The 24,117-nt window shown below is 41.2% G+C and overlaps 1 pseudogene; it reads right to left on the bottom strand.

Moving 5' to 3' along the window:
- Positions 1-844: 844 nt before the first annotated feature.
- On the bottom strand, positions 845-3,447 carry LOC150066489 (protein FAM204A pseudogene; annotated as a pseudogene).
- Between the last annotated feature and the right edge of the window lie 20,670 nt (positions 3,448-24,117).

The following is a 24,117-nucleotide window of genomic DNA, read 5'->3' as shown; positions in this document are numbered from 1 at the left end:
TCGGTCAACTTGCCCCTCCCTTGGCCAACTCCTAGTGTCCAATCAGAAAGCAGCATCTGCTCAGAGTCCTGAAGCTCCACCCACTTCATCCTGATTGGGTGGTTTTTGCTTATTTGTTTTTGCCTACTCCAAAGGGTCCATTAAACCCCTCCATTCTCCTTGACAGCCCTTGGCTTCTGCCCCTTGAGAGCACGAGGCAGGCAGGGTCCCAGGAACCCCGCTGCATTCCCTCTCAGAGGCGAGCTGCCCCCAAGACTTTACTCCATCCTCATTCTTGTAACTACTTTCCTCCTCTCCACAACAGGTCTGGATTCTCTAATTAAATTGTCTGTCTGCTCCAAGCAAACTTATCTAAACCAAGATTTCTTGGGAAATGGCTTATGCACTTTTACTGTGTATTTGTGATTCTGGATGAAAAATTTCTAGATTTTTTTTTTTTGGTGCCAGTCCTGGGCTTGAGCTCAGGGCTTGAGCACTGTCCTTGGACTTTCTCAAGGCTAGAGCTCTACCACTTGAGCCTCAGCACCACTTCCGGGTTGTTGGGTTTTTGTTTTTTTGCTATGTATGTGGTACCAAGGATCTGCCCGGGGTCTTCATGCATGCTATGCAAACACTCTACCACTAGGCCAAACTCCCAGCTGAGAAATTTCTAGATTTCTATAAATCTCACCCTAAAAGAAATCTTTCAGGTAAAGACCTTTTCTGAAGACCAAAGGAGAAACAAAGCTAAAAAGAATCAAATTTCCCAGTAGCTTTAATTACAAAACTGAAAATAATACTTTTTAAATACAGGCATAAAGAAATGCATCAATCCTAATATTTTGATTTATACAACTCCCTTTGCGTGTGTGTGCTAGTCCTGTGGCTTGAACTCAGTGTCTAAGTGATGTCCTTAAGTTTCGATCAAGGCTAGCGCTCTGCCACTTGAGCCACAACTCCACTTCCAGCTTTCTTATGTAGATTATTGGAGATATGAGTGTCACGGACTTTCTTGCTCAGGCTGACTTTGAACTCTTCTTCTTTCAAGCTGTTTGTGAATGATCAGCTTCCTTTGTGGCACGCAATTGCTTTGGCAATTTTTACACCAAACTCTAGTAGTTGATTGGTGTGTTCTTCACCTTTCTCAACATCCCACTTTTCCACAGCCGGGTTTATCTTCTTTTCAAGACCTGACTTTTCAACATTTTTTTCTTTTTTCACAGGAGGTTCACTGGCTCCAAAATACTGAGTAAGCTCCTTCCACAGGACTTCATCAGAGAAAGGTTTACTATGAGATTCTTTTTCATTCTTCAACTTACTTTTTCTAGAGCACTTTCTTTTTCTTCCTCTAAATCTTGAGGCTGAGGTCTTCTGCTCAGAGTGTTCCTTATGCAATTCTGGACATTGGTTCCACATATTTGTGGGAATTCCAGAAGGGTACTCTTTGTATGTATTTTCTTGGACTTGGGGCTCAGTTTCTGGCCCATCTTCTAGGAAATCTGAGGCACCTGATTTCCTACTGGCTCTGTCCTCTTCAACTTCTCCAACATTCTCGAGTATGGCTTCATCTTCAGAATTTGACCCACTGTCATTTTCATTTAGTCTAGATGGCAATAGCCCACCCCTACAGCCAAGGAATGGCTGCCAGCAGCTATCTCAGAATCCCACTAATGACCAGCCGCCATCTCAGGATCCCACCAACAACCACAGTTTAGATTCTTAAGTTAATTTAAGCAGTGAAATCCTTCATTAAAAGTGAAAAGTGTTCTTTTCCTAAGCAAATCACCCATCACCTCAGTGTTTGAAAACTATGTTGTAATTCCTGGTCTCTGTGATTGGCTTGTCCTACCTTGAGTTTCCTGACTTCCAAAATCCCCAGGATTTCTTATGACACAGACATCGTGTACTCACTTGCTTACTCCTTCCTGACTTACTAGAACCGATTCGTGATGGAATGACAGCGAGAATAAACAATTCCATATGGTCTTGTACTCCAGAACTTAATGCCAACCGATAATCAGCTTGAGTTCCTAGTGTCAGCTGCGTGATGCTTTCTAGGTTTCGCAGAAGCACTGGGGAGAACTAGCGATCCATTTCAGCACCTGGACAGCTCTCCTCGCACCGCCTAGGGAAAACTTAACCAGCAGCATACTGAGCCCTCTAGTGGTAGCTTTAAATGTTCCATGGCTCTGTTCAATTCTAATCGTGTTAGAAAAGATAAAAAAGTAAATATCCAAGTTCTCGTTACCATATCCACTCCTCCTAGGCAATACTGGTAAGACAACAAGATATGTATCTACACATCCTTTTGGTCATACATTCTTTCTTTTTTTTATTTTGTTAAAAAAAATCCCTAGGAACTGGGCACAAAGGCTCAAGCCTGTAATCCTAGCTACTCGGGAACTCGGGAGGCTGAGATCTAAGAATCGCAGTTCAAAGCCAGCCCGGGCAGGAAAGTCCTGAGACTCATCTCCAATTAACTACCAGACACTGCGGCTCAAGGGGTAGGGCAGTAGCCTTGAGTTGAAGAGTTCAAGGACAACACCAGTTCAAGTCCCATGAGTGACAAAAAAAAAAATCCTAGGAAGCTGTTTGGACAGGATGTTACTATGTAGCCCAGACTGGCCCCAAATTCACAATCCTCCTACCTCAGCCTCCCAATTTCTACGATTACATGCATGTGCCACCACATTAGGCCTTAGGAGACTGCTTAAAATATCAGTGCACATACCTCCTACTTCCTCCTGCATGGCATTACAGAGGGCTGCCTGACACTGTGGGTAGCACATCAGAATGACATGGATGTGATTTCACTACTTCCAGTTTATTTGATCTTAGCCAAATATCACTAGCCTTTGTGTGCCTCAGTTCTGTGGAGTAGAGATAATAAAAACTTGTGCCAGAATAGCCATAGGGGAAAGAAATGATTAAGTACAGGGTTTCAGTAACCCATAACTATTGTTTTCACTGCAGCAAATCACATGTTCACTGCTACAGAGTGTTCTGTGTTGTTAAGAATAGAATATTTACATTCCTTCAGACTCAACTATTGAAATCTAAACCTACAATGATGCAGTGTTTGGAGCAGGGTGAATAAGACATTAGGTGGGGTCTTGTGTATGGCTTTAGTGATCTTAGAAAAGAAACCATGGAGCCAAGCTTGGTGGCTCACACCTGTAATTCTAACTACTCAGAAGGCTGAGTCCATGAGACTCCTATCTCCAATTAACCACCAGAGAACCAGAAGTGGTGCTGTGGCTCAAGGCGTAGGGTGGTAACCTTGAGCTGAAGAGTTCAGGGACAATGCCCAGGCCCAGAGTTCAAGCCCCACGACCTACCAAAAAAAAAGAAAAGAAAAGAAGCCACAGAGGGCATCCTTGCCCCATTTCACCATAGGGGTTATTTCAGGGAGATGACAATGTGTAAACCCACAAAAGATCCCACTAACCATCGGATCTGCTCTTCCATATGTCAAGGCCCTTTATGCATTGTGGGGCTATTTGTGTGTGTGTGAAAGAGAGAGAAAAAGAGAGGGAGAGAGGGAGAGAGGGGGAGAGAGGGAGAGAGAGAGAGAGAGAGAGAGAGAGAGAGAGAGAGAGAGAGAGAGAGAGAGAGAGAGAGAGAGAGAAGGGGGGAAGGGGAAGGGAGGGAGAGGGAGAGAGCAAGAGAAAGAGAATAGACTGATCTTAGGGCTTGAACTCAGGGTTTGGGTACTGACCTTGACTTCTTTTGCTCTAGGATAGCACTATACCACTAGCGCCACTGCTCTACTTCAGGCTTTTTTGCTGGCTAATTGGAGATAAGAGTCTCATGAACTTTTCTGCCCAAGCTAGCTTCAAACCATGATGCTCAGATCCCATCCTCCTGAGTAGCTAGGATTACAGGTGTGAGCCTCTAGCACCCAGCCCATAATCTGTGTGTGTGTGTGTGTGTGTGTGTGTGTGTGTGTGTCCATATTGGGGTTGAACTAGGGCCTGAGTTCTTTCTGTTAGCTTTTTTGGTCAAGGCTGTTGTCACTCCACCTCTTAAGCCACACCCGCACTGTTGGGCTTCTGCTGGCTAACTGAAGATAAGGGTCTTAAGGACTTTTCTGCCTCAGTTGGCTTTGAACTTTGATTCTCAAATCTCATCCTCCTGAGCAGCTACGATTAAAGACATAAACCACCAGTGCCTGGCTTCCATACTATCTTTCATAGTTTTCCACCTCATTTAAAGTATAACTTTTCTGTCTTTTACATCCAAATAGAATTTTTAAAAAAGAATCTACTTTTATCTCTTTTGACCCTGGAAACGTTTCACACTTGCAAACCAGGGCACATGGCAGAAGTTTCACTAGCTGTACAACTTCCTCTTCGTGTGGTGATGACTATGCATGCGGTTTTCCTATACCAAATAAAGAATCTCTTTGGAGTTCTACCATTTTATGTGTGTGACGGTGCTGAGGCTTGAGTTCAAGGCCTGCTCCCTGTCCATGAGCTTTTGTACACAAGGCTGAAGCCACTACTTGAGCCACAGCTCCACTTCTGGGTTTTTAATGGTCAATTGGAGATAAGAGTCTTATGGACTTTCACACCCATGGTTGGCTTTGAAACACAATCTTCAGATCTTAGCCACCAGAGTAAAATAGCTAAGATTAGAAGCATGAGCCAAAGTTACCCGGATGAAATAGACTTTTTTTTTGGTAGGTCATGGGGCTTGAACACTGGGCCTGGGCACTGTCCCTAAACTCTTCAGCTCAAGGTTAGTGTTCTACTACTTGAGCCATATTGCCATTTCCAGTTTTATGGTGGTTAATTGGAGATAAGAGTGTCAGAAAAATCCTGCTCAGACAAAATCTAAGGTCTGTACTGTTTTCAGCTTCAAAATTACTGAAATGTACTCAGTAGCTCAGGGTTAGAGAATAAATAGACTTATTTTAGGCACTTCAGAACCTAAGAAATGGAACAAGAGGGTGTCCATTTTTACCCCTTATAGTCAACAAAGTATTGCAAGTTCTAGACAGAGCAATCAGGCAACAGAAAGGAAAATGTCACAGTTTGGAAATGACAGAACAAAAATAAAAGAGAGAGAAAACAATCAACATTTTCAGAGAACCATACAATCCCCCAAAAAGCCAAAGCATTTCAGGGCAGGAAGAACAAAACAGGAATCATTACACTACCTCGTTTAAAATCAAACTACAAATTGTTGTTGTAATTAAAACATCATGATTGTCTATCATCAAGAAAACAAGCAACAAACAGATGACAGAAGCTGGTGAGGTTGCAGGCGGAAAAGAAGTGTATGCACTATTGGTAGGAATGTAAGTTAGTGCAGCCTCCATGAAAATCAGAATGGGGAGAGGGTAGGGGAAGGGAAAATGGTAGAAAAACACGAGAATGGGTAACAAAGTTCAAGAATGTGCCCACTACCTAATGAATCTAACTGTAACCCCTCTGTACATCACTCCAACAATAAAATAATTTTTAAATCCCTCAAAAAACAAGAGGGCTTTTGTAATTTTGTTTTTATTTTTCTCCTTTGTCACTTTTTTTTAATTTCTGTACCTTTTGTTTTGTATTGTTTGGGGAAGGTAGGTAGGAACACAGAAATGATGGGAACAAAAGGTGAGTAAATGCATCAGTCATACTAGACACTGTGTTGAAAATGAACTATACAACTTGTGGGGGGAGCTGGGAGGGAAAAACTTGGAGAAAATGAGGCTATGGTCAAGGGAAGGGTGGTAGCTTTGAGCTGAAAAACTCAGGGACATGGCCCAGACCAAGAGTTCAAGCCTCATGATCTCCCCCCCAAAAAAAGAAAGAAAGAAAAAGTAGAAAGTAAGTATTTGGTAAGTAGAAAGGAAGATAAGACAAGAGAGACGAATATGGGGCAAATATAGCAAACATCATGTACATATATGAAAATATAATGAAGCCTATCATCTTGTACAATTAATGTACACCAGTACATATTGCTTGTGCCAGTACTGGGCTTTGAACTCAAGACCTGGTGCTGCCCCTTAGCCTTTTTGCTCAAGGCTTGGTGCTTGGAGAATGAGACTTAATGGCATTTCCTTCCCAGGAAAAAAGCCAGAAATGGAGGTGTGGCTCAAAGCTTTAGGTTCAAGCTCTATTTCTGGCACACACATACATAAGAGAACCAAAGGAAAAGAGGAAGGACATGAAAGAAAGAGAAGAAATAAGAAAGGAAGGAAGGAAAGAGATGAAAGAATGAGAATGAAAGGAAGGAGAGATGGAAAGAAAGGAAGAAAGGAAATAGGAAAAGAAAGAGAAACGAGAAAGCTGTCAGAACCAATTTGGTCAAAACTTTGACAAGCAGTCAAGCAAGCACTGAAATCAGGAGAAAATACCTTTGGAGGACCAGCATGAGCATTCTCTATGCTTTGGCCATTAAACAAAGTTTTTCACCACTCTCTGGGGTGTTTAGTTATTTATAATTGAGTAGGGAAAAAGCCTGAAAATCTGGGTAACAGCCTTACCAGATTTCCATTCCTAGGTTTATGCTAAAAAATCTGAAAATAAAGGCTTATGATAAGTACACACATTCAAAACCATGTTACTGACAATAGTCAAAATGTGAACAGCAGGTGCTGGTGGCTCACATCTGTAATCATAGCTACTTATGAGGCTGAGATCTGAGAATCACAATTTGAAGCTGACCCATGCAGGAAAGTACATGAGACTCATTCCCAGTGAACCACCAGAGAACCGGAAGTGGCACTGTGGCTCAAAGCGGTAGAGCACTGACCTTGAGCTGAAAAGCTCAAGGACAGCATCCAGGCCCAGAGTTCAAGCCCCAGGACAGACCAAAAAGAAAAAAAACAAAAAAACACACAGACACAGGGTGAATACAGCTAAAAATATCCATTAACAAATGAATAGACAAGCAAAATAAAGTATATACATAGAGTAAAATATTATGCAGCTATAGAAAGAACTGAAATGCTGGTACAGGCTGTAATATGAACAAAGGTTGAAAATATTATGGTAAAGAAAGATGCTGGAGCTAAGCTCACTGGTAGAGCACATGCCTACAAAGCTCAAGAAGGAAAAAAAAAGACACAAATGAAAAAATATTGGTTAATTCACTTCTATGTAATTTTCAGCATAGATAGATCCATAACCACAGAATGAAGACTTACTGGCATGGGCCTGTTGAAAGACAGCCGTGGGCAGAACCACGGCTTCATGGTTCACAAATTCTCCTTAGGAGCGATGGGAGTCTTGTCCCTAGATGGAGTGACTGTGCAGCATCGTCAGTGCAATTCATCTCTTAAATTCATTGGTTTTGTGTGCTGAATTTCACCTCAATAAATTATGCAAAACAAATATGGTTCCATATGCATCTATTTCTTAAATCTCACTTTATTAAGCATTCCTTCCAATATAAAAACGAATTCCAAATGAAATAATTCCTTCTGGAAAAGAAACCCAGCACAAGAACATAGAGTTGTTTATAATTCATTGAAAGTTGCAAATTCTGCAGAATCCTTGCCAGGCTCTGGAATCACGTGGATCCGTCAAGTGTGGGGTAATAGAACTTCTCCAAAATAGAGGCAGCTAGTCATGAAATAATTCTTTGAGTATTTATAGTCTAATGCCAATCATTGCATTTTAGTTTATAGGGAGACTCCTTTCCCAATTTGTGACTTAGGAAATTGAGTCTGAGAATGCTTCTCTCTAATGACTTATGAATTGCTTCTCTTCCTCCTCCTCCTCCTCTCCCTCAGATCTAATGTTGGTAGGGAAATGTAGTTAGTTTCTGTAACAAAATGACACAGGCTGCAAAGCTATTCAAGCTCTTTCCTCTATTCAGAGGAATGAATTTCCTCACATTTACTGAGTCTGGCAATCCAAGATCAAGGTGTTGGCAGGGTTCTTTTGAACAGTATTTGTCCCAGACTTCACTTGTGTTTAAATTTCTGCTTCTTCTAAGGACACCATTCAGGCTGGATTATAGACCATTTGCCCAGCCTCATGCTAATTGAATCTCCTCTGTGAAGGCCCTATCCACAAACATGGGTGCTTCCTGAGGAATTGGGGCTCAGGGAAGATACATATTGAGGGAACAGTTCAGCTACAAACAACCAATATTGAAAAGTGACTCCAGGGCTGGAGGTGTAATTCAAGTGGTAAGCACAGGTCTAGCAAGAGTGAAGCTCTGGGTTCAATTCCTAGTACCAAATAAACAAATGGATAAATGAAGCAAATACAACACCTTGTAAACATTACAAATAATAGTACAATATTAAAGTAGATTTAGCCAAGTGTGGTGGCTCATACCTGTAATCCTAGCTATTTAGGAGGCTGAGTGAACTGAGAATCAAGGTTCAGAGCCAGCCTGGGCACTACAAAGCCATGAGACTCTTATCTCCAATTAATCTCTAGAAAACGGAAAGTGGGGCTGTGGCTCAAGGGTAGGATGGTAGCCTTGAGCTGAAGAGCTCAGGGACAGCACCCAGGCCCAGAGCTCAAGCCCCATGGTCCCCCCCAAAAAAACCACTAGATTTAATCCACCATTAACAAAAGTAGATAGTTTCATCCTGTTTAATTCATTGGTGTGTGTGTGTGTGTGTGTGTGTGTGTGTGTGTGTGTGTGTCTGTGTCTGTGTGTCTGTGTGTCTGTGTGTCTGTGTTTTCCAGGACCAGAACTTGAACTCAGGGTCTCTTGCTCTCCCACTTGGCTTCTTCCTCCTGGTTGAAGATCTACCGCTTGAACCATGCTCCCAGTTCAGCACTTTGCTGATTAATCCAAGAGAGAAACTTACAGACTTTACTGCCTGGGCAGTCTTCAAACTGCAATCCTGAGATTTCATTCTCCTGAGGAGCTAGGATTACAGGAATGAGAAACTAGCTCTCAGCTTGTTTACCACACTTTTAAATAAAGGTGCAACATAATTTTAACCAGATCACTAATAGAAGACTTAAATCTGATTTCCACTCAGAGATATGTGATTGATCTGAGATAACGCACATTTGTAAAATAGGATTGGTATTTATCTTGACTGCTGGGAAGACACAGAGCTAATGAATAATAATAGTATAAAATCACCAGGCACAGGGGCTCACACCTATAATCCTAGCTACTCAGGAGGCTAAGATCTGAGGATCCCGGTTCAAAGTCAGCCCAGGCACTAAAAAGTCCGTAAGACTCTTATCTCCAATTAATCACCAGAAGACCAGAAGTGGTGCTATGGCTCAAGGGATAGGGCAGTAGCCTTGGGCTGAAGAGCTCAGGGACAATGCCTAGGCCCAGAGTTCATCTCATGACTGACAAAAAATAAATCGTATAAAATCAACCTAATATGAATTAAGTTGATTAATAATGCCATCCAGAGCAACAAAAGAATGATACAATTATATAAGAAAAAAACTTTTTTTTTTCTTTCTGTCAGTTGTGGGGCTTGATCTGGGCCTGGGCATTGTCCCTGAGCTATCAGCTCAAGGCTAGTGCTCTACCACTTGGGCCATAGCGCCACTTTCAGTTTTTTAAGAGTAACACAGACTTTTATGTCCAGGCTGGCTTTAAATCTCAGTCCTCACATCTCAGCCTCCTGAGTAGCTAGGATTACATGCGTGAGCCACTGGCACCAGGCAAGAAAAAACTTTTTAAAGAAATTATAACCGAATATTTCTCCAATCGTGTCAATCGTGTGCGTGTGTGTGTGTGTGTGTGTGTGTGTGTGTGTGTGTGTGTGTGTGTGTGTGTAAGTATCAGGGCTTGAATTCAGGGGCTGGGCTTTGTCTCTCAGCTTTTTTACTCAAGGCTTGTTCTCTATCACTTGAGCCTAACTTTTTGCTGGTTGATTAGAAGCAAGAATCTCTTGGATTTTTCTGCTTGAGCTGACTACCAATCTTAATCCTCAGACCTCAGCCTTCAGAGTAGCTAGGATTATAGGCATGAGCCACTGGCACCCAGTTTTTCTTAGTTATTATTTTTTTGCCAGTCCTGGGACTTGAAAGCAGGGCTTAGGCACTGTCTTTAAGCTTTCTTGAGCCACATCACCACTTCTGGCTTTTTTTGTGTATGTGGTACCAAGAAATCAAGGTTTAGTGTATGCTAGGCAAAACCCTCTACCACGGGGGCCGGGAGTTTGGCCTAGTGGTAGAATGCTTGCCTAGCATGCACGAAGACCCAGGTTCGATTCCTCGGTACCACATACATAGAAAAAAGCCAGAAGTGGTGCTGAGGTTCAAGTGGTAGAGCTCTAGCCTTGAGAAAGACCAAGGACAGTGCTCAGGCCCTGAGCTCAAGCCCAGGACTGGCAAAAAAAAAAAAAAAAAAAAAACAACCCTCTACCACTAGGCCACATTGCTGGCCTTCTTAATTATTTTTTATGGAGACTTTACTTTCCCAGCTTAATTTATTTCAAGCACTACTGACAGAGTTTCAAAAGAGAAGTGTGCTGCAAGTCACTCTTTTCCATTACCTAAGAAAAGAATCTGGAGGTGGGGTGTAGAAGGGGAAGAAAACGACATTATAATTTTATTCTCCCTTTTTAATGTATACATTTTTTGGCTAGATTTGTTTGATCTCAATCAACACTAGTTTTGTGAATAAAATGTGTGAAATGGAGGGGACTTAGGGACTCTTGAGAATGTCACTCTAAGGAATCACGGCTCTTCAAGCTGTGCTGTGGGTGCATCGGGCTCTTCTGGAGAAAGGAGGCAATCAACTCCAGCTTGTCTTGTATAAATGAGGATTCTCCTCCTTTCATTGGAAGTTCAGGGCTTTCCATTTGTGTCATTCCTATCTGCAGAAATGCTCAGTAAGGAAGCCTTTGGCATACAGAAGATTCTTACAATTCATAATGGCTTTCTCTCTTCTCTCATTAGTTACATGTTCTGAATTCGTGTAGGAAGGCTGAATTGCTCACACTAATTTTTTTTGCCTCCTGGGGCTTGAACTCAGGGTCTGAGCACTGTCCTTGGGCTTTCTCAAGGTTAGAGCTTTACCCTTTAGGACACAGCACCACTTCCAGCTTTTTCTATGTATATGATACTGCCTGCATGCCAGGTGAGTTCCCGGCCCCCACACCAATTATTTTAATCCCAATTTATTATTCAGATTTGTAAATATTGGCCTCCATATGTTTCTGCCTCTAAACCTATCTTTGAAGGTTATAAGTATGAAAAACATATATATCTTAAAACTCTCAATTAGGATATGACGATGTGGCTCAGTGTGGTAAAGCCTTGAGCTGAAGAGCTCAGGGACAGTGCTCAGGCCCACAAGTTCAAGAGTTCAAGCCCCAAAACTGACCAAAAATACTCTCAATGAATAATTCATCTTCCACAAACTCTTACAGATCTGATGAGCCCCACCTATAACCTCGGCATGATCCTATTTCAATTTAATATTATTTTACTATGTTTTAACATTTTAAATATTTTATATTGTTTTAATTTTTAGGCAAAATAATTAACATAGTACATGTTATATAAATTCCTATATATGGCAAAAATCCTGTGATATAGCAAAAACTGTGATAAAAAATATATTTTTATCCATGATACAGTGTTTATAAGCCAGGGATGAGTGCATTTGGGTTGGACAGAAAAGATTGTTTTTTTCTTTTTCCTAATACAACAATGTATCGTTGGGGCTGGGATGGGAGAGTGGATTAGATGCCATTTTTTCAGAGTCAATAAAACTTTATTTTTTTGTCAGGCTGTGGGGGTGGGATGGGAGAGGAGGGAGCAGACTAGGGCTTCTCCTCAAGGTCCACACTGCTTTGCTTGCCTGGGGTCGTTGAGGAGATCAATATCTGAAATTCCATTGGGTTAAGCATCTGCACATCTTCCATGTGCTGGATTAGACTCCCAATCCTGACTGATTCCTGGCTTGGGTTGGTTGAGTTCTTCGGCATTCACATGGTCTGGCTAACCCTGCAATCCAAGCCCTGAGCAAAGTGGAGCAGAAGGATACAAGGATGGAGAGGCTCCTAACTCTGGGACCTGCCTTATGCCTGTCTTCAAAGGGCCCTGAGTTTGCATTCTGGGCCTCGTCTAGCATCCCACAGTAAGTTAGGGTTGCAGTGTTTAGCAAATATTTACATGCACTTGCTTCTATCCACTGTAGGAGGAATTCTCTTATCTAAACCTGACTGACAACATACTTGTGGTGCTAGTCATCTCAAGTAACGAAGGAAGAAAGATGATCTTCTCTACTGAAGCCTTATGCTTCTGTCTTCTTTCTAGGGGCTGTCTTTTCAGTTCACCTTCACGTATCAACGCTCAGTTCCAAGAAAACTCCTCCATGGAGACGACAGTAGGAACAGAGAAATCGGAACTTCTCTATCCGTGGTCTCCACGAAAAGAACTCTCCATCCCATTAACACTTCTAACTCCAGCTGGCCATTTCCACTTTTATGCCAGTATTGGACTTGAAGCCAGGGCCTGGGCATTGTCTCTGAGTTATTTTGTCCAAGGCTAGCATTCTACCTCTTCATCATCTGCTCCCCATCTAGCTTTTTAGTGGTTAATTTAAAATAAGAGTCTTATGGACTTTCCTTTCGGTTTTGAACTGTGATCCTCAGAGCTCAGCCTCCTGAATAACGAGGATTATAGGCATGAGCCACCAGCTCCCTGACTGACCATTTCCTTACTATTGAGACTGCACTTCTAAGGTTATTGGCTTGATTATTTATCATATGACATTTTCTATAGTTATTTTCACTGAATTACTTTTCCCCCTTTATATTATGATTTTCAAGGGAACTTTTTTGAATAATAGGAATGAGATAAAACTGGGTGGTGGTGATGAAGGACTTCAAAGAGAATTTTCCCCAAATTCTAAATTCTATGAGTAAGACCCAATGTAATATTTAAACTCTGTATTAATACTACAAATACTTATAGCATCAATTTTTGTGTCAAATCAGTATTTATGCATGAAAACTACTTCCAAAAAACAAATTACAAATTTTAATATGTATTTCTGTAACTACTTTATCTTTTTTTATTGTCGGGATAATATACAGGCTTACAGTAACATTCGTCAGGTAGTAGGTACATTACTTCTCACACATCGATACCCCCTCTCATGTTTTTGTTCCCATTTCCCTCCCCCCACTCCATCCCAATCATCTTGTTTTCCCCCTTTCCTTCCCTATTTCAAATAAACAAATAAACAAATGTACAATACACCAGGAAACAAAGTCAGATACAGTAACAATATGAGATTAGCCATAAGGGCAAAAAAAAAGAGAAATAACATAGTATGTTAAGAACAACAACTACACAAGCTCTTGTTTCCATATCCTAGAGATCCTTTCATTTAGCTTCATCCTATATGACCTTATGTACCTAGGTTTTGAGCTATTGGAATTTTTCCCCTGCTAGGAAAGTCCTAGATGTGTACTAATTATTACAAATGAAGGAAACCATTGAGTCTATATTCTTTTGGGTCTGGCTTATTTCACTTAATATAATTTTTTCCAAGTCTTTCCATTTCCTTACCAATGAGGCAATGTCATTCTTTCTGATGGCAACATAGAATTCCATTGTGTATAAGTACCACATCTTGTTGATCCAATCATTTACTGAGGGGCATCTGGGTTGGCTTCATATCTTTGCTGTAACTATTTTATCTTATTGTTAACAATGTATTCCTAGAATTTTTGAAACTCAAGTCAAATTGTCATGCACAAGATAAATATTTAACTCTAGTAGACAAGGTATAGATATTCTATTTAATTAATGATGCACAAAGATATGAAAATATCTGCCTTGGCTCTTGTAGTTTAGTCATGTAATTCCATATAATTGTTCCCCACAGAGAGCAGTTCATTCAAAATAAAATTCTTAAATTTGCTTTGAATTTTTTTCCTTTCTCTGAGTCATGTAACCTTAGCTTATTCAGCTAGGAGCATGATTCAGTAGTAGAGCACTTGCCTAATACATGCAAGGCCTTTGTCCTTACCATCACCATCACCATCACAGCAAACAACAACAAGAAGAAAACAAAACACAGCAAAAATCACATATAGCTGGGTGCTGATAGCTCACATTCTATAATCCTAGCTACTCAGGAGGCTGAAATCTAGGACTGAGGCTCCAGGCCAGCCCGGGCAGAAAAATTCATGAGATCTTTATGTCAAATTAATCACCAAAAAGACAGAAGTAGAAGTATGGCTCCAGTGGTAGAGTACTAGCCTCGAGTAAAAATTCTTAGAGACAGCATCAGGCCATGAGTTCAAGTCCCAGGTCCAGCAGTAATGGATGTTTCCTTCAACTAGTGACTTTATTAACACAAGTTATAAATTTTTCTTTCATTTGTTGAATGGTACTGATACCACAAATAGGATCAATTGACATCATCCATAAGCCTACCTTATGTCAACTGAAGGCTGAGATAGAAAAGCCCTGCTTTGGAACCCTTCCAAGTACACATGTGTCTTGTTCCCACCATGCTGAAGGCAGTCCAGCTGCCATTTTCTACTTAGCCCAGGAGGTCGCGCATCCCCTAGTAGGAGACCATCCTTGAGTATTCACAGCTTCTCAGTTACAGAGAAAATACTGGATACTTGTCCTGTCCTATGATAAGACAGGAAAACAGTCTAGATCTTGTACTAAATATATAGACAGTGGAAGGAAGACAGCTGACAGAGAACAGAGTCACCTAAGCTCTTTCCAAAGGAGAGTTTTAGAGTCCCATCAGGCTTTCCATGTCTAGAGAGTCATACCAAGTAAGAGATTACACTAAAGGAAAATATTATAAACTTCCTGCAGGGCCAGGAATTTGGCCTAGTGATAGAGTGCTTGCCTAGCATGCACGAAGACCTGGGTTCGATTCCTCGGCACCACATACATGGAAAAAGACAGAAATGGTGCTGTGGCTCAAGTAGCAGAGTGCTAGCCTTGAGGAAAAAAAAACAAGGACAGTGCTCAGGCCCTGAGTTCAAGCCCCAGTACTGGCAAAAAAATAAACAAATAAACTGCCTGCACAAAACAACAGAATTCAGTGCCTGCCAGTGACAGGAATGCTGGTGCCAGAGACAGAGGCAGCAGCGGCAGCAAAGCCCATGGGCTTTGCACATATATTCAGCATATGAAAGAGCCCATACAGGAGAAAACAGGAACTGAAGCCCACAGCTTCAGGTCAGACGGACACAGAGACAAACTTGTCACATTGGGCATGGTCTGATGCATCAACAGAAAGCATGAGCACCTCACAAAAGACATCCCAACCTCACCTCCCACCCCATCCCTCCCAGACAACCGAATTTGGATGTAAACACCTCCCCCTATCTGAAAAGAGCATCATTTTTTAAACTGGCAAAGAGGCCGCCAGAGCAACTGGCTGGAAACACTTGCCAGTTGTGAAAAGGACAAAGGAATCTGACCCCCTTACATCACCCCTGTTCTCTGGCAGCAAACAGAAGATCTGAACAAGAGGAGGCAGCCCTGCCTCTCAGCTGTGAGCATGGATGAGCTTGACATTCCAGCCCACTTCCAGCACAACTCACTGCCTCCGGAGCACCTGGGAATTACAAAGCTGAAGTCTCTAAACTTCCACTGAAAAGACATTTCACTGAAAAGAACAAACAAACTGGAAAGGTCATCAAAGCTGAGGGGGATTTCAGGCTATGCTAAGAGATGGATCTCAGGTGCTAGCTTCTGCCTTACAGTGGAAAGCTATTGATTCATACTCTAGAGACAGTCTAGGTAACAGATTAGAGCCATTTCCTGCCTGTTTTAGCCCTTAAAGCCACTGCCCTGTTAACATATCCTCCTCCATTTTGATTTAACAACCTCCATCTCAGGTCCCCAGCCCTTTTCCTGAATTCAGGTGACCAAAACAGACCACATTTGTTAAGTCCTACCTCCACGTCCAATATACCCTCCTGCTGCAGTAGCAGAATGCCTTCTGCCCAAATCTAACCAGCAAGTGTTGCAAATAGTAAGCCCCAACCTTCTATTCTTAGCTTATAAAGACATCCATGCCTGTCTGTAATCCTAGCTACCCAGGAGGCTGGGATCTGAGGATTGCAGTTCAAAGCCAGCCTGGGGAACTACAGTCCCAGAGACTCTTATCTCCAATTAACCACCAGAAAATCAGAAGTGGCACTGTAGGGCAATAGCCTTGAGCTGAGGAGCTCAGGGACAATGCCTAAGCCCAGACATCCTCTTTGTGAGATAAGCATTGTGTTGTGTTGTGCCTAGCCTGAATGACACAATATTGTTAGTTTTCTGGCAATAAACTTTGTTGTCCCTCTACTTGGTGTCTGTGTGGGAATCTGGACAGAAGCTTTTATTGGTGCCGTGACTCAGATCAAGGCTCCCTGAATATATTTACTCTTTCCTTCAAGAATTCACACTGTCATAGGAACCTTTTGCCAGTCTGAGGCCCACCAGACCAAGCACTTTCCTGCATCCACCAGCCACCAATCTACCCTTCTTCCCAGCTGAGAGACCATTCAGGGCTTGGAGTTCACAAGAGTAGAAGCTCAGTACCAAGTTCTGAGTGCCTCCCAGGAGGTCTAGGCTTCTGGTCAGTGGATATAGGACAGGGATCACAACAATCGCATAGTGATGACCTTTCTTGTTGCTTCCTTTAGCGTTCAGGATCCAGAAATTGCGATGACAACCCCCCTTGCTGCCTGCTCCCTCTGTTAGTTGGCCAGAGAACCTCCAGGGGTGCCCCTGGAAGCTCTAGTTCCAGCTCTGTGCATCACCATCGGAAGGGCCCAGTCTAAAATTCCTCAAGATTCTCCTATAATCTATAAAAGAGCTCATTTTTTTTCTTTTTTTTGCCAGCCCTGGGCTTAAGCTCAGGGCCTGAGCACTGTCCCTGGATTTTTCTCAAGGCTAGAACTCTACCACTTGAGCCTCAGCACCACTTCTGGCTTTTTCTAAGTATGTGGTACCAAGGAATCGAAACCAGGTCTTCGTGCATGCTAGGCAAGCACTCTACCACTAGGCCAAACTCCTGGCCAAGAGCTCAAATTTTTTTTTTAAAAGTCTATGTCTATAACATACAAACCCTTAGCCTAATTTGGATTAAGTTCTAAAAACTAAGTCCCAGTGATTGTATATAGAGATTCCCTTCTTGAACACTTGTTTGTTAAACTTGTCATTTGAAATATGATGTAAAAATCAATGTTAATAACTCCTTTAATAAAAAAATTGTCTATGTACAGGCTCCTCTCCCTCCCCTCTGTCTCTCTGCTTGTTCCATTGAAAAGTTGAGGTGCAGCTGGGGTCTTGGGAATCCACCCACCTTCCAGGTTCCCTCTCAAGGCTAGCCATCCTGCCTTAAAATTCTCTTCAAAGTACCTGTCTAGGTGTTCAAAGGTCAATTCATATGCTAGTATGTCTCATTACCAAAATTATTTTGGAGGTTTCTTGTTCTTGAGCTCAATGGAATTATGGAATTATGTATGGAATTATGTTGGCGAATGTTTTAGGTCTTAAATTTTGTCTTGTATTTTGTTTGGTGTTGCCTGTTTTTCTAATGGTGACCACTATTATACATTGAACAAAAATATCTTTTGCCATTTCATATGGAATAATAAAAGACCCTGTATAGCAAAAACAATTCTTAGCAGAAAGAACAGCACAGGAGGAATTTCAATACCAAACTATTATAGAGCTATAGTAACCAAAACAGCTTGGTACTGGAACAAGAACAGGCCTGAGGACCAATGGAATAGAACTGAAGACCCAGAAATCAACCCACAGACTTATGGCCATCTAATCTTTGATAAGGGAACCCAAAAAATAGAACGGAAGAAAGACAGCCTCTTCAACAAGTGGTGCTGGCAGAACTGGTTAAGCACCTGTAGAAAACTAAAGTTGGATCCTTCTATGTCATCCAGCACCAGGATTAACTCCAAATGGATCAAAGACCTCGAGGTAAAAGTAGATACACTGAAAACTTTACAAGAAGAAATAGGAGATACACTAGGTCTCCTTGACACCGGTCAAAATTTTCTTAATAAAGACCCAGAAACACAACAAATTAAAGAAAGTTTGGACAAATGGGACTGCATTAAACTGCAGAGCTTCTGTATGTCAAAGGACATAACCAGCAAGTAAATAGAAAGCCCATAGAGTGGGAGAAGATCTTCACTAACCATACAACAAAGGCCTCATATCTAAAATATATCAATAGCTCAAAAAATTGAATCACTCCAAAACTAATCTCCAAAGAAACAACCATTCCATTAAAAGATGGGCCAAAGACTTAAAGAGAGACTTCTCTGAAGAAGAAATAAGAATGGCCTATAGACACATGAAGAAATGCTCCACATCTTTGGCCATAAAAGAAATGCAAATCAAAACAACTCACTCGAGTTAGAATGGCCATGATCAAGAAATCTAATAACAACAGATGCTGGCGGTGATGTGGCCAGTAGGGATCACTACTACACTGTTGGTGGAGTGCAAACTCGTTCAACCACTATGGAAAGCAGTATGTTGATTCCTCAAAAGACTAAACATAGGGCTTCCCTACGACCCAGCAATCCCACTACTTGGCATTTACACAATTGTCCAGAAACAAGGACATACTAAAACCACTAGCACAATGATGTTCATTGCAGCAGTATTTACCATAGCAAAAATATTGAACCAACCCAGATGCCACTCAGAAGATGATTGGATCAAGAAGATGTGTTATTTATACACAATGGAATTCTATGCTGCTGTCAGAAAGAACAACATCGCCCAATTTATAAGGAAAAGGAAAGATTTAGAAAAACTCATATTATGTAAGCCAGACCCAAAGAAACATAATAAGCTCAATTGTTTCCCTCATTTGTAATATTTAGTACAAACCTTGAACTCTCCTAGCAGAGGATTACAATAACTCAAAACCTAGATACATAAGGCCATATAGGATGAGGTTAAATGAAAGGACTTCCAGGATATGGAAACAAAAGCTATATAATGTGTGATTGTTGTTCTTAATGTACTATGTTATTTCTCATCTCTTTTGTTGTCCCTTGGTTATTCTCACGTTATTACAGTATCTTACCTTGTTGTCTGGTATATTGTATATACGATTGTTTATTTGAAATAGGAAAGGGAAGGGGGGAAAACAAGATGAGGGGAGGTGGGGAGGGAAATAGGGACAATAACATGAGAAGGAATACCACTGTGTGTGAAGTAATGCACATTCTACCTGGCTAATATAACTGTAACCCTTCTATTAATTACAAAAAGAAAAAGAAAAGAAAAAATATTTTGCCACTGCAATTCGAAAAACTTACGAGGGACTGGGAGGGTGGCCTAGTGGTAGAGTGTTTGCCTAGCATGCACATAGCCCTGGGTCTGATTCCTTGGTACCACATACACAGAAAAAGCCAGAAGTGGTGCTGTGACTCAAATGGTAGAGCGCTAGGCTTGAGAAAACCCAAAGACAGTGCTCAGGCCCAGAGCTCAAGCCCTAGGACTGGCAAAAACAAAATACATGTGCTAGGAATGTGGTTTAGTGGTACAGTGCTTGCCTAGCATGCATGAAGCCCTAGGTTCAATCCCTCAGTACCACATAAACAGAAATGCCGGAAGTGGCCCTGTGGCTCAAATGCTAGACACTAGCCTTGAGCACAAGGAAGTTCAAGGACAGTACCCAGGCCTAAGTTCAAGCCCCCATTTTTATTTTTTACCTCAAACATTTTGTACACAAGTATGTGTGTGGGGGGAGGGTGTGGGGGGTGTGAACATGTTCAAAATAGTTTTTTTGTTGTTGTTGTTTTGTTTTTTGCCAAACCGCAGGTTTGAACTCAGGGCCTGGACACTGTCCTTGAGCTTTCTCAAGGTTAGTGCTCTACCACTTGAGTCACAGCACCACTTCTGGCTTTTTCTGTGTATATGGTGCAGAGGAATGGGACCCAGGGCTTTGTGCGTGCTAGGCAAGCACTCCACCACTAGGCCACACTCCCAGCCCACAATCTCATTTTAATGTATAAAACCCATCATCATAGCGTGAGAAAAGTTTTTTCTATCAAACTAACCTTCTTCTGCCTTAAATGTTAATATGTCCTAAAATTGTGCATTTTTTTTTACTGTAATAGTATTTTTGCTGCTGTGACCAACAGCTGTGTAAAAAATCTAAATCTTGTGTTAAAGGAAGTAATTACCAGGTATGCTGCACTTGATCCTAACCAGCTGTGATATGAATATAAATTCTAGCAAATTGCTCTGCCCCAGCAGCCTGACTGTGGATGGAATTACAGTAAATTGCCTTGAGAAAGTTCTGAGATAATCTGAACAAAAAAGGTATAATGCTCTGAGTTCAAGCCCTGGTATGGACACACACACACACACACACACACATAATTTGCTATTTCCAAAATGTGATCTTACTCCACAGTAATGAAATATGAGGATGCTCAAGTAATTTTATAGGCAGGGTTTTATTTGCAAGTAAGGAAAACTGGAGTTGTAGGCCAGAAGCCCAATGTGGGATAAGGTGTGTATGGAGTTCAGCCACCAAATAAAAACACCAAATATGCCTCCCCTCAATGGTTTATCCTCTGTTGTCACTGTATCTGATTTGGGTACCTGGCGTTTTGTATATACATTTATTTGAACTAAGGAAAGGAGGGGAATGACAAAATGATGAGACAAAGGACAAATCTAACAATGCTACTCACAAGACACTATGTTGGAAATGAACTTTACAACTTGGGGTCGGGGATTGAGGAGGGAGAAAAATAGGATAAATACGTGGGAGGGGAGAACAATGTTCAAGAAGAAATGTACTCACTACCTTACATATGTAACTGTAATCCCTCTGTACAACACCCTGACAATAAAATTAAATTTAAAATACATATATATATAATAAAATGAAAACATGCAAAAACCCCATCAAATAAACAGATAATAGTGAAAGGCAGAGAAAGGAGACATAATAATACATATCATGGGAAGAAGCAATATAAGCACTACAGCCTACTTTTGAGGTTATAGAGAAGAGTTTTAGGTTTAAATAGAGAAAGAACCAGGAGTAGAAACAGTTTGGTATGCATAATTATTATTAGTCCTGGACGCAGGTGTTCTGGCAGTCAGATGTGGAGCTCGTGGGTGTTCTGATTACTGCCTTTTTATAGAGTTATTGTTGTCTGCTGGTGTTCTCCTTTTCTTGGAAGACGTTTCCTTTATAAAGATCTTGTCTATCAGTCTTGTCTCTCCTGAATTCCAAGATGATTGCAGAGAGACACATTGCCAAGGACACAGATATAGAACAGACAGAGATGCCCAATTTTTCCTCTTGCTTTCATTTAATTTATGGCTCTAAGTGAGGAGTCAGTGTTCTTCAGCAAAATCAGCTTTCAAGTATGATTTACAGAACTAGTTTGTTTACTCACTCAAGTCTTCTGAAAATGAGAATGACTTATCTCTTCAGAGATGATTGATGGCTTCTAGTCCCGCTTAAGAATGGTTTGTGCTTTCCTTGTTGCCAGGCTTGAACTCAAGGCCTGAGCACTGTCCTTTGGGCTTTCTCAAGGCTAGAGCTCTAACCACTTGAGCCTCAGCACCACTTTCAGCTTTTTTCTATGTATGTGGTACCAAGGAATGGAACCTGGGTCTTCATGCATGCTAGGCAAGCACTCCACCACTAGGCCAAACTCCTGGCCTCTAAAGCATTTTTTAAAAGGAAGTTTAACAGAAAATATGTCCCCAGGAAGAGAGTTAGGATTTTCTGTAATCTGTTTTCTATGTTAACCACTTAAAATACAGTAATGGTATTTAAGCTAAAATAAACTTCTGTGATGTGTTCAATATAATATTTTTATACAGGAAGCTAGACCGACATTACCAGCTCCTGTGCCAAGATCAAATTCAAAATTATGTTAACTGGGTTGTAGAATGCAAAAATGTATTTATTTGCTTTGCTTTGTGGAAAATAAGTGCTGGGTAAAAATATATTCTTGTAGCTACATATTGCAACTTGGATTAGAAATATGGTATGTTAACAGAGGATCATAATAGTTCAAAAGCTATGTACATATATGTTCATATAGGATGAGGCTAAGGTAAATGAACTCCAGAATCATGGAAACAAGAGATTTATCTTTGTGATTGTCATTCTTACTGTACTATGTGAACCTATTTCTTTTCTCTTCCTTTCCCCTTAAGGTTTATCCCACGTTGTTACTGTAGCTGACTTTGGTAACTGGTATATTGTATATATACTTATTTGAAAAGGGGAAGGGAAGGGAAAAACAAGATGAGTGGGAGAGGGTGGGGGGAAGAAAAGTGGGAGAAAAACATAGGATGGGGTAATAATGTTCCAGAAGTAATGTGCCCACTACCTGATGAATATAACTGCAACCCCTCTGTACATCACCCCAACAATAAAATTAAAAAATTAAAAAATGTTTGCTAGTTCAAAAAAAGAAACTGAAAAAGTTGAAAAAAATACTGTATTCTTAATTTGTTTTCCTATTGATGTTATTTTTTTTTTGTTATTGTGTTTGGGTTTTTTGTTTTGACAGTAGTAGGGTTGAACTCAGGGCCTAGGCACTGTCCCTTAGCTATTTTACTCGGAGTTTACCATTTGAGCCATACCTCCATATCTGGCTTTTTGTGCGTAACTTGAAGATAAGGCTCTCATGGACTTTTCTACCCCAGCTGGCTTTGAACTGTGATCAGATCGCAGCCTTGTGAGCAGCTAGGATTATAGACAAGAGTCACTGGTGTACAGCTTTGCTTTTGTTTTTGTGGTTGTTGTTTTGAGAATTAAATGTGCATGTGCACTCCTGTCTGACTTCAAACTCTTCAAGGCAGTTCAAGGCTTAGGGTCCCCTCGTCTTACCTTAGATTCCCTACTGCTCAGATTATAGGCACATGCTTGCTCAGCATGTTGGGTAAAAACGTATTTAGTTTTCTAAGAAGCCACTAAAGTGTCTTCTACAATGTTGACAACACGTGGCCTTCTCAGCAGTATGAGACACTCCTCTTGCTCCACGTCCACGTCCTCTCTGGAGGTTGGCTATTGTGCTGTGTAGCAAATGGCATTTAATTGGTGTCTTGGTTTGCACCATTTCTCTGAAAATATCTTGGCCTATGCTTATTACCATCAATAAGCAATTTCTTTGATGGTATCTATTTAAAAAAAAAAAAGGAAGCTTTGGCCCTTTTTCAAATCAGAGTTTGGCCCTGAACCAGTGGCTCACACATGTAATACTAGCTACTCCGAAGGATGAGATCAGAAGATCCTGGTAAGAAGCCAGGATGATCAGGAAAGTCCATGAGACTCTTATCTCCATTAACTACCAAAGAAGCCAGAAATGATACTGTTGCTCAAATCATAGAGTGCTGTAGTCTTGAGCATAAAAAGCTTAGAGACAGCACCCAGGCCATGATTTCAAGCCCCAGGACCAGCACCAAAAAAAAAAAAAAAAAGACAAAAGAAAAATCAGATCGTTTTGTGCTTATAAAATGCTAAGATGTCTTTGTAGCTGCTGCCAAGCACTGGTTGCTCATGCCTATAATCCTAGCTATTCAGGTGGCTTAGAAAAGAGGATTTGGGTTCTAAACCAATTGAGGTAGTGGTATCAGTGAAAGTCCTACCACCGAATAACCAGTAAAAAGCTGGAAGTGAACCAGGTGCTAGTGGCTCACACCTATAATACTATTCTGGAGGCTGAGATCTGAGGATTGTGGTACAAAGCTCGCCCTGGCCCGAAAGTCTGTAAGTCTTTTAACTCCAATTAACTGTCAGAAAATCAGAAGTTGCACTGTAGTTCAAGTAGTAGAGTGCTAGCCTTGAACTGAAGAGCTCAACGACAGTGTCCAGGTCCAGAGTTCAAGCCCCATGACCCACCCCCCCAAAAAAAAAGCTGAAAGTAGAGCTGTGTAATTGAAGTAGTACAGAGCCAGCATGGAGCAGAAAAAGCCAAGTGAGAGCTTGAGGTCATGAGTTCAAGCCCCAATACCAGCATAATGAATGAATGAATGAATGATTAAAGAAGCAAACAAATAAAATGGTTTCTGGTCACTCAAAGTGATTGTCTGACAGAAAGGAAGGGAGGGAGGTAAGGAGAAAAGGGGAATAAATCTTTGTAGCTGGGCATGGTGATTTATACCTATAATTCCAACACTTAGAAGACTAAGGCAGGATGACCAGGAATTCCAGAGTAGCTGGGGATATGTAGCAAGACCTTCTCTCAAAGAACAA

This window comes from Megascapheus bottae, chromosome 2, assembly GCF_031878675.1.
Source record: "Megascapheus bottae isolate mThoBot1 chromosome 2, mThoBot2.hap1, whole genome shotgun sequence".
Lineage (NCBI taxonomy): Eukaryota > Metazoa > Chordata > Mammalia > Rodentia > Geomyidae > Megascapheus > Megascapheus bottae.
Note: the sequence above shows the minus strand (reverse complement) of the source record. Positions and strands in the feature narration are given on the sequence as shown.